Below are 11,116 nucleotides of genomic sequence, written 5' to 3'. Positions count from 1 at the left end.
CAAATTCCTGAGGTGGGGTCTGAAAGTATTCTCATTTCTATTTCACTGTGGAGGGAATTACAGCTCAGACTGGCGTCTCTTAGCTTGTGGCCAAGCTGGGAGTTGGCTTCAGTTCCCTTCTATATCCAAGTTGATTTGGTTCTCATTACATTGCACCGGGTGTGTGTGTGTGTGTGTGTGTGTGTGTGTGTGAGTGTGGGCCTCTTCTGCTGTGTCTGGTAAAGCCAATGGACCTCTTCTCAGAAGCGTGTTTTTAAATGCATAAAACAAAATACCGAATTACAAGGGAGGTCAATTATATTGAAGTAGTTGTATTTTTAAAACCTCATAGATGCCCTGAAATCCATCTGCAGACCTCCAAGGAACCTCAGGTGAAAGCCCCTACCCTGCTCTGTGTCGCCTGTTAAAGCCTGAGGAGAAAAGGCACTTTTTTATCCCAGCCGTAGCTTCAGCTGTGTCCAGCACTGCTGCCCTGTTCCATTGGAGAAGGCGAGGGTTCTGCCGCCGTGTTCTTTCCCAGTGTCTGCCCTCTGCTTTCACTACGATGAAGAAAAGTCTAGAATTCTCAGTTTTACAAGAGGGTCCGCATCAAGAGCATTAGAGTCATAGACAGCAAACTCAACAGGCCTGGGTTCTAATCTCGCCTTTGCTCCTTAGAATCTGTGTGGCCTTGGACAAATTAGTGAGCTTATTAAGCTTCTTGTTTCTTGTGTGTGAAATGAAGGAGCTGGATTAGAAAGATTTCAAATGTCCCTTGCAGGTCCCAATAGCTCTCTAAAGGCCATCTTTGTGTACCTTGATTCAATGGCAATGAGGCCCAGAGGGCTCAGCTCGTTTTTTTTTTTTATGAGGCAATTGGGGTTAAGTGACTTGCCCAGAGTCATACAATTAGTGAGTGTTATGTGTCTGAGGTTGGATTTGAACTCAGGTCTTCCTAACTCCAGGGGGGTGCTTTATCCACTATGCCACCTAGCTGCTCCTAGCTCATCCCACTCTTCTGGGGGAAAGGAAATGGGCGACAGTATCTACTTTGGGCCAGGGCATTCTTTGATTAGGGCATCCAGCCACCCAAGCGGGCACCGAATTAGCTTGCCTATGGCACCATGTCCTCAGATCCCATTTTTCAGAATAAGATCTGTCTACATAAATGGAGTCAATATCTTTCATGATTAATTATGACCCCACCCCCCACCCCTGCCCAGTCTTTTGCCATGAAGAAACCCTAGGGGATAGAAAGAGACCAAAACTGAGTGTGGGGTTCCTAGCGGTTAAGTTTTACCCTAAATCCATGAGACACATGGACATGAGGGTGTCAGAGGTCACTGCTGAGGGGCACAGTAGAATTCCATGGGTGGCTCTGCATATATCCCTGTCCTCAATTCTGCCTCACCTCCTTGAGGGTGACATGAGATCACATCTCTCTCTCTCTCTTTCTGTCTCTGTCTCTCTGTCTCTCTCTTCCTCCCTCTCTCTCTCTCCCCCTCTCTCCCTTCCTCTCACTCCCCTTCTCCCCTTCTCCCCCTCCCTATTTCCCTCTCTCCCCTCCATCTGATGGATCTGGCATCTTTCTAGAACCCCCCTCAGGCCTGGGAAAGGAGGCAGGCTTGGAGAAAGGAAACCAGAGGCAAATGGGAGCATCTGCCTTCATCCAGAGGAGCACAGAGGGGGCAGAGAGGAAACACTGCAGTCCCCAACCCCCCCCCCCAACCCCAGCTCCGACATTGTTTTCACTAAAGGCGCAGCTGGCCTACTCCACAGGTTTTCATGTGACACAAAGCTGGTCAGTGTATCTACCCTATGGGATGACAGAGTCCAGACCCACAAAGGCCTTGACAGGAAAGAACAAAGCATCAGATCTAAGAAAAGGCAATTGAATAAGCATGCTCAGACTTCTCTTAAAGTTCTAAGCTTTACAAAGGGCTTTCCAGATGTTATTCCTTTTCGTGCTGCTATTACCTCTATTTTACTGATGGTGAAATTGAGGTAGACAGAGGCTAAGTGGCCTTCCAGGGTCCCACAAGGAATATCTGAGGTAGGATTCAAAGCCATGTCTTCCTCATCCCAAGAAAAGTGAATGAGACAAAATTTGTTCCATGGAAGCATGTTTATTTCACATTTGCATTTGTGTTTGTGTATGTGTATGTGTGAGTGTGTCTCTCTATATATGTATCTATATCTATAGACACGTTATTTAATACCGTGTGATTTAATAATAGTTAACTTTAAGGTTTACAAAGCACTTTACAAATGTTATCACATTTTTTTTTTTTGAAATTGGATCCTCATTACAAACTCTGAGAGGTAGGGCTATTATTCTCATTTTTTACGGATGAGGAAACCTAGGATGAGGTTAAGTGACTTGCCCAAGGTCATATATCTAGGAAGTATCTGAGGTTGGATTTGAACTCAGGTTTTCCTGACTTCAGGCCCAGAGTTCTATCCACTGGGCCATTTAGCTACTTTTTATCACTAATTTTTTACCTAATACAGATGTTCTTATTCTAATTTTTGAAAAACAAGTAAAGAAACAGCCTGTTAAAAGTCTTTTCATGCCTATCAGGCAAGATGGTATATGTTTTGTGTGTATGTGTATGCATATGTGTATTTATATTGTATATGTATGTGCATGTCTAAGTTTGTACATATGTGTGTGTATGTACATATATATTGTATGTGTGTACGCGTGCATGTGTTAGGGTGAATGTCTCACGGTCTCATGAGAGCTCTGTTGAGGGAACTTTCCCATGGGAGTTCTAGCTTCTATCAGTAGAAGCTGAGGGTCACAACATAGTTGCGTGGCAAAAATAAGGAAGTCTCCCAGGACCTCTCCTTTGCTGACATGCAGCTCCCATGGTTGGTTTGGCTCTCCTCTCACTGGGAGATGAGTCCTGACATGAGCTCCAGCAGACCTGATGATTGGCTGTCACAGGGGGATCACGCTTTGAACATGCATCACTAGGGCCATAAAAGTCAGCTAACTGCACTCAATAAACGGAGCTTCTGCCACCTTGCTGTCTCCCACCTCATCCATGCGTCTCCAGGTTACTGAGCACTGAGCCGGTCTCATGCTCACCACTGCAGCAGCCGTGATATGCATGTACACACATGTGTGTTTGTGTGTGCACATATATATTGTGTACGTATGTGCATGTATATGTGTGCTTATGTTTGTGTGTGCCTCCTCTGCTTGGGTAAGACATTTTTTTAGAGAGCAGGAAAGCAATGAGAGATCATCACTTTACTAAAAGTTGTTTTCAAATTCATGCTTTCTCATTAACAAATATTTATTTATGATAAGGGAGGCTCCTGGGAAACCAGATTATCTAGCTATACATTAGCTGTACTGATTATTCTTTAAAAATTTGATAGAATTCCCCTGTAAATCCATTGGGACTAGGAGTTTGTCCTTTGGTAATTTTTTGTTTTTTGTTTTTTACAACTAGATCTATTTTCTTTTCTGAGATTGGGTTATTTAAGATCTCTATCTTAATTTAATTTGGGTATTTCACACTTTTGAAGGTATTCCTCTATTTCTTTTTGTTATCAATTTAGTTAGTTTATAATTGTGCATAATGTATTCTGATCATTCTTTCTGTTTATTCTGATTTTGTTGTTGTATCACCTGATGGCATGAGAGTAGAAGGAATCAGGTCCAGGCCAGGTCCTCAAAAACCAAATGATGTGTGAGAGGTTGGGGGCAGAGAAACTAAAGGGGCCTCTGGGATATGGAAGACCAAGACTTCCAGCTAGCATCTAGGTTCTCAATAGGGTCTTTCCGCTTTTGACCCAAGCTTCCCTTCCAAGCCAGCATCTCAGAGAAGTTGACGAGCTCATGGGTAGAGCCTAGCCATTAAGTAGATCTTGATTTGGAACAAATGGGTAAACTGTAGTCTGAGCACTGAGAATACTAGCCTGGGGAACCACATGGGACTGAAGTGGGCAGGTCACAAAGCATCAGAGGAAGAGGGCCATGAGCAAATCATGGAGAGATGCTGAGATAATTCCCCCGAGGGAACAGTTTTCAATAATCCTAGTCCTTAAACGGACAGTACTGCTACACAGGAAACCTCAAGGACTTGTCCAACTCTTGATTCCACTTGCTGTGGCCTTCAGGAAAACTGCTCATCTTCCTGAGTTTCAAATCTGGCCTCAGACTTTGATGAGCTATGTGACCTTCAGCAAGTCCCTTAACCCTGTTTGCCTCAGTTTCCTCATTTGTAAAATGAGTTGGAGAAGGAAATGGCAAACCATTCCAAGAAAGGTGTTCGCCAAGAAAATCTCAAATGGGTTTACAAACAGTCAGATGTGACTGAAAAATGACTGAACCATAATAAGAAATGATGAGCAGAGTGGGAGAGTTTCAGAAGAATGTGGGAAGACTTATCTGAACTCTTGCAAAATGAAGTGAGCAGAAGCAGGAGAACATTGTACACGGTACCAGCAGTATTGTAAGGATGATCAAGTATGAAAGACTTAGCTACAGTGATCAAGACAATGATCCAACACAATTCCAAGGGCTTATAATGCAAAATGCTACCAACCTCCACAGGGAGTGCAGGTTCAAGAACACTTGTCTTAAACTTTCCTTATTTTTATTGTATTATTTGTTTGTGTTTTTTTGAATCATTGTAAATATGAAAATATCTTTTGCATGACATCACATGTAGCATCAATATCAAATTGCTTGCCTTTTCAAGGAGGGAAGAGGGTGGGAGAGAGCGAGAGAATTTGGAGCTCCAAATTGAAAAAAAAAATAATCCTTAAGAATTTTTCACATGAATTTGAGAAATTTTTAATTAAATAAATAAAAATCATTTTAATAAAAGAAGCAGAGGGAAGCCTGAGGGCAACATATCCCTCCACATAATGAGACTGACCAGGAAAAGGCAGGCAAAGGGCTTGAGAAAATGACATTCCTTCTCTCCCCCTCAGGACATGGGCAGGGCTCATTTGTGGGAGTTTTTCTCCTTTGAAAGAATCACACATGAGGTCCTAGACCTCACAGCCTCAGGGACAGTTTCATAGAAGATTCCTTGGGTACCAGGATGGTAGGGATGCTGTCTTTTCTGTGAGGGAGGCTGCAGCTGAGACTGCTCAGCATCCTAAGGGAGGGATATCTTTCATGGGCACCCCATCTTAGTCATCCCATGGAACCTGTTCACTGTGTCCCTGCCTGCCTCCTTTCCTCCCAATCTGCTAGTTTATCACTTTGGTATTTCAGAGATGGTGAATGCCCTGGCTACTTCCAGTCATGTTCAGTGCTGAAAGATAAGGATGCTTTGAAATGATGAAGCCATTGTCTCATTGGCTGGGGGTGGGGGTGGTGATGCTGCCTAGACCTGGAAAAAGATGAAACAGATTCTACATTAGACTTTTGATTTAAATATCCTATGTGACAAATAGTGCACTTTATCTCCAGATTTCCCATGGTGAGGCGGATGTGTTCTTTGCTCCAATCTTGCCACCGTTCCCATGTAGAAAGTAGATTTATTTAGACATCTTTGCACCAGCTACCCTGGCAACCTTTTCTGTTTCTCCTTTCCTTTCCTGAGTAGGTGGTCAAGCATCAACCTTCTAAGAAGGTCCAGAATCCCAAGCAATGAACCTGGCTGAGGGCAAGGAGACCTTTTTCATCAGTGAAGACAACTATTAAGCAGAGAAGCGATACAAGTTTGGTTCATTTTACCAGCAGACACATAGCAAATGTGGGGATATTTAGAGACTTGGTGACAATTAAAAATGTCTAAATAGTAATCATATAAACTGCCTTTGTCCTTTATCAATCTCCTGACAATAATGCAGATCTAAAACCTCAATCTTTTCTTTGGTCCAGGAACAATCCCATCATTTTAATATAACCTTATCTGTTTACACATGTCTCAGCCCCAATGAATTGATTCTCTTGGATTATGTGGAGATCCTGGTAGAGGGAATAGATTCCTGGACTTCAAGTCAGGAAATCTGGGTTCAAATTCTGCCTCTTACAGGCTGTGAGATGTTGGACAATTAATGTAGCTCCTCTAAGCCTCTTTGAATTTCCCCATGTCTCAGAGGGGTAAAATAGTAGCACCTACATTCTAGGTGGAATGAGGGAACTGTCCAATCTTGAAACAACTCATGCAGAGGCTCAATATGACTGCTTCCAGATGTGTGTGATGGAGGCAGGACCTTTATCTGCCCCCCCTCCCCTTTAGAGCATAGGCAGGGATTCCATGATGGAATCCCCTTGTCTTCTTGTTAAAAGTAAGAATGGAATGTGCATACAAAAGGCAGATGTAGGCAGGGGAGAGTGTTTGAATGAGGTCCATCAGAAAATAGGAACTGGGGGATTCTTTTTTTTAATGCTCTTTTTAATTTTTAAAAGTATTTTATTATTCCATTTATGTCTAAAGGTTATTTTTAATGTTCATGTTTTATATAAAATTTTGAATTGCTATTTTTCTCTCACCTTCCCTCCCCTGGCCCCTTTTTAAAACAGTAAGCAATTAGATATAGGTTATATACGTACAATCATGCAAAACATCTTTCCAGCTTAGTCATGCTGTGAAAGAAGAAACAGAACAAATAGGAAACAAGCTGTGAAGAAAACAAAGAAAGTTATAATAGTATGTTTCTATCTGCATTTAGACTCCTTCAGTTCCTTCTCTGGATGTGGATAATATTTTCCATTATGAGTCTTTTGGACTTTTCTTGGATCACTGCATTTCTGAGAAGAGAGAAGTCAATCAGTTGGTCACCTTATAGTGCTGCTGTTACAGTGTATAATGTCCTCCTGGTTCTGCTCACTTCACTCAGCATCAGTTCATGGAAATCTTTCCAGATTTTTCTGAAGTCAGCCTGCTCATCATTTCTTACAGCACAATAGTATTCCATTACATTCATATACCACAACTTGTTCAGCCATTCCCCAATGAATGGGCATGCCTTGACTTCCAATTTTTTGCTACCACAGAAAGAGCTGCTGTAACTATTTTTGTACATATGGGTCCTTTCCCCTTTTTTAAGATCTCTTTGGGATACAGACCTAGCGGTGGTATTGCTGGATCAAAGGATATGCACAGTTTGATGGCGCTTTGGGCATAGGAACCGGGGAATTCTTAACTCCAGGATGAAGATTCTAATCTAGTATGAACTGAACCACACCCATAATGCCAAAACCATCAGCAGCTCCAGAAACACAAGTGATTAATAATGACATCTCCACAATACAAACAGAATCTTTAGTGATAATTCTAAGTATAGAAATCTTTCAATTATTCAAAGAAACATTACAGTGGATTCTACCTGATAGGAGGCCTCTGCTAGGACAGGAGGGCACAGACTTCTCACCTCTTTGGAGAGAGGATGAGAGAGAGACAACTGGAGAAAGACTGCAAAGCCAGGCCTCTCTACTCCCCACTGGTCCCAGGCATGAGCGGGAACAATGTCTCCAGCTCCCCCTCTGCCATACTGAACTAACAAGGGTAGAGATGCGTAGACTAGCAGGCTGCTTACTGCTTCAAGGTAAATAAAATCACAAATTCAGCCGTAGGTCCCCTCTCATCTCCATGTCCCTGGAGAAGGCCGTGCTTTCTTTATTTTCCTGGAAGTTGGGAAGGGGAAGTTGGCATCCTTATTGAAGGTCAACTATGAGCCAAGCACTGTGCTAATTTTTACAGATATTATCCTCATTTGGGTCTTTGCCAGCCCAAGTCTGGGAGTCTGACCCAAACTGAGGAGCGAGACTTCTGTCTCTGAATCAGAAAGGGTCTTGCACTGTGTCTGTGATTCTGTGATTAAAATGTCCCCTTAATCAGTGGCCTAGTGAGACATGTGTGGTGAAGGTAATCCCTTTTCCAATGACCAGAAAGTGTGAACTATTAGCTGCTAGCTGGGTGGTGCAGAGTGTTGGACCTAGAGTCAGGAAGACCTTCAAAACTGACCTTAAACATTTAATAGCTGTGTGACCCTGGGCAAGTCACTTCTACTCTATTTGCTTTAATGTCTTCAATTACAGAATGGAGCTAATAACAGCACTGACCTTGCAAGGTTGTTGTGAAGATCTAATGTGATCATATTTGTCAGGTCCTTAGCACAGTGCCTGACACTTTGTAGACACTATATCTATGCTTATTTCCTTCTCTGTTTCGAGCTTTCGATCAGGGTCTCATACCCTGTAGGTTTCCCCTATTGGGGGCTTCGTGTTATCTATCAATGTGTCAATCACTTCACCAATTATGGGAGAAGCTGAGGGCACGGCCAATCAGTATCAGTGATTAAGGATGGTATGACCAAGGAAGGTGGGGTGCCGTGGACACCCCATGACACTCCCTGCCTTGGTGACTGGTTAATGCTTATAATCATGCCCATCACATGAGTGATGACAAGAGGAGCTGAGGATGCCTTGTCACCATTTCTTACCTGGATGAGGTAAAAGATGGGACCTGAAAAAACCTGAGAGGAGAGTGAGGTGCTCCTGAAGGATTCAAAAGGAGACTAGATGATTGGTCACAGTCTGTAAATTTCAGAGCTGACTATGGTTCATTGTGCATGTATGTGTGTGTGTGTGTGTGTGTGTGTGTGTGCGTGTGTGTATTGCTTACATACCTGTGTCTGTGGTATGACATGTTCATGTGTTGTGTGTATATGTGTGCTGAGTATGCATGTTGTGTGATACTGTATGCATGTTGTGTGTGATATGTATGTGTGTCAGAGATGGTGTGTCCCCTTCCCCTGCCTTGGCCTCAATCGGTTTCTCCTGTCATAAAATACACCTAAAATACTTTCTCCAAAACAGCAACCTTATCAAGAACTGGGTCATGCAGTGTGAAAGAGAGATTGGAATGGAGAGAGTCACAGAGAAAGAGAAACATAGAGATTCAGAGAGACTGAGACCTGGGGAGACAGAATGAAAACAAGAGAGCATGCTGAACCCCAGCCTTGACCTTTAGAGGCAGAGAAATATTAATCTCAGCTCCTATGATGCCAGTGGGAGGAGGGAAGGGAATGGAGGAGGAGTGGGAAATGGAGGGAGGGGTAGTGCTGAGCTGAAGTTGCCACTGTTCTGGCCAGGGAGATGGGAAGGAGGCCTGAGGAAACCTTATAGATCAAGCCTGAGAGAAGACTGCGGTAGGGGATGGCCATGACCCACGGAACCTCGAGGAATCTGACTCCTGACTCTATGCCTTCATTTACAGCGATTGACAAGGAGAGGTCGGGGAGACAGGGTGGCTTAGATGGTGTCTTTCCTCTTCCTCTACCCTCCAGGACAGGGACAGGGACCATCTGTTGGAGTGGCCCACCTCTGGGGCTCACACATGAAGCCCTGGACCTCACTCCCCATGTTTAGGAAATCCTGAAGCCTCCAGCTTCCAGGGGGCTCCAGAGTGCACAGAGCATTGGGCCTAGAGTCAGGAAGACCTGAGTTCAAATCCAGTTCGAGTCACTTACTAGCTTTGGGACCCAGGGCCAGTCACGGGATCTCTGCCTGCCTCAGTTTCATCCACTGTAAAAATGGGGATCATGAGATCACCTACCTTCCAGCCATATTTTGGGAATTAAATGAGATATATGTAAAACTCTTGGCATAGTACCTGGCATACATTAGACACTTCACAAATGCTTGTTCATTACTTAGAGTTCAAACCCCAGGCACCAGCAGAGGACAAGGGGGGAATCCTGGCTCCCCTTCCAGGGAGGTGGGAGGGGGGCTGCAACTGGGGCAGAGAGCTCATTTCCTGGGCTCCTGTGCCCGAGCATCTTCTTCCTATCATTAGAATGACGAATCCCGGGCGTTGGTGTGGCCGGCGTCCCTTCTCCCTTCCTCCAACTCCTGCTCGTCCGCCAGAGCCCTCTGGAGGGCCACCCTGAGGGGCTCCCTCCCTCTTCTACGCCTTTGTCTGCCCCGCAAGAAGTAGATGAAGGGGTGTGCGCTGCTGTTCACGCAGGCCAAGAGCGCAGGGAGCCAATAGGTCATGAAATTTAATCTCAACGGTGGTATTCCGTCTTGGATCGCCAGGGGCAGCCAACAGAGCAGGAGCTCGAGGCAGGACCAGGAGGTAGAGCCTGGGGCGCTGCCGGGGCTGGGAGCTGCACTGGACCCTCAGCAGCAGAGTCAGGATGGACCCGCACAGCCCTGGGGTGAAATGGACTAACCACATCACCAGTACGCCGGAGAATTTGCGACAGAGAACCCGACTGCTTACGTAATAACAAAGGACCAAATCTGCTGCCCGGAACAGGCCGGTCAATGACCACAGGAGAGCGCACACAACCGCAGACTTGCGCTTGGGGCGGTGATGGAGGTACCAGCTGGGGAAGAGCACGGCTGGACAGCGCTCGGTGCTGATCGCGGCCGGGAGGCTCAGGCCCACAGAGTAGAACAAGAGCGTGATCTTTATCAGGAACTTACGCATGTCAATGTTATTAAAAATATAACAAGGCTCACTATATGGATTAAAAAGCTGCAAAGGTGGAGGGCACGGGCCCCGGCCAGGCTGAGGGTGTAGACAGAGAAGAGGTTTCTTGGAATGCGGAAGCCCAGGAACCACAAGATGAGGCTGTTTTCTACCAGCCCAGCCGGGGCAATTGAAGATCTCCTATCCAGTCAAATTCTCTACAAGCCTCAGACCCAGAAACTAAATTTGCTCTTCACTTCTCTCCGTCATGAACATATTTCAGCTACCCAGCTGTGGGGGACACGGCCTTGGTGGTTGGTCCCAGCCCCAGGAAGCCCTATCCTCTCAGAAGCCCTGAGGACACAAAAACAAGGAAGTGCATCAGTGACTTTTCTAGAGATTTTCTCCCCTCCCCCTTCTCAGGAGTTAGAGCCTCCTTTTCCCCACTCTCTCTCTCTGGTGGCTGCTAGGTGGCGCCACAGTGCACAGAGCGCTGGGCTAGAGTGAGAAATGATTTCTAATCTAGCCTCAGACACTTACTATCTGTGTGACCCTGAACAAGTCACTTAACATCTGTCTGCCTCGGGGTCTTCAAATATAAAATGAGGCCAATAAAAGCACCTACCTCACAGGGTTCTTTCGAGGATCAAATGAGATAATGTTTGTAAAGTGTTTAACACAGTGCACATAGTAAGTGGTTAATAAATTCTTGTACCTCTCTCCCTTTTCCTGTCCTGGTG

At 45.0% G+C, this 11,116-nt stretch overlaps 1 pseudogene; it reads right to left on the bottom strand.

The window, feature by feature from the left end:
- Positions 1–7,000: 7,000 nt before the first annotated feature.
- LOC114038785 lies at positions 7,001–10,577 on the bottom strand (annotated as a pseudogene).
- Positions 10,578–11,116: the final 539 nt, after the last annotated feature.

The sequence above is a fragment of the Vombatus ursinus genome, unplaced genomic scaffold (assembly GCF_900497805.2).
Source record: "Vombatus ursinus unplaced genomic scaffold, bare-nosed wombat genome assembly UNPS02011369.1, whole genome shotgun sequence".
Lineage (NCBI taxonomy): Eukaryota > Metazoa > Chordata > Mammalia > Diprotodontia > Vombatidae > Vombatus > Vombatus ursinus.
This window is presented reverse-complemented; position numbering and strand designations above follow the sequence as displayed.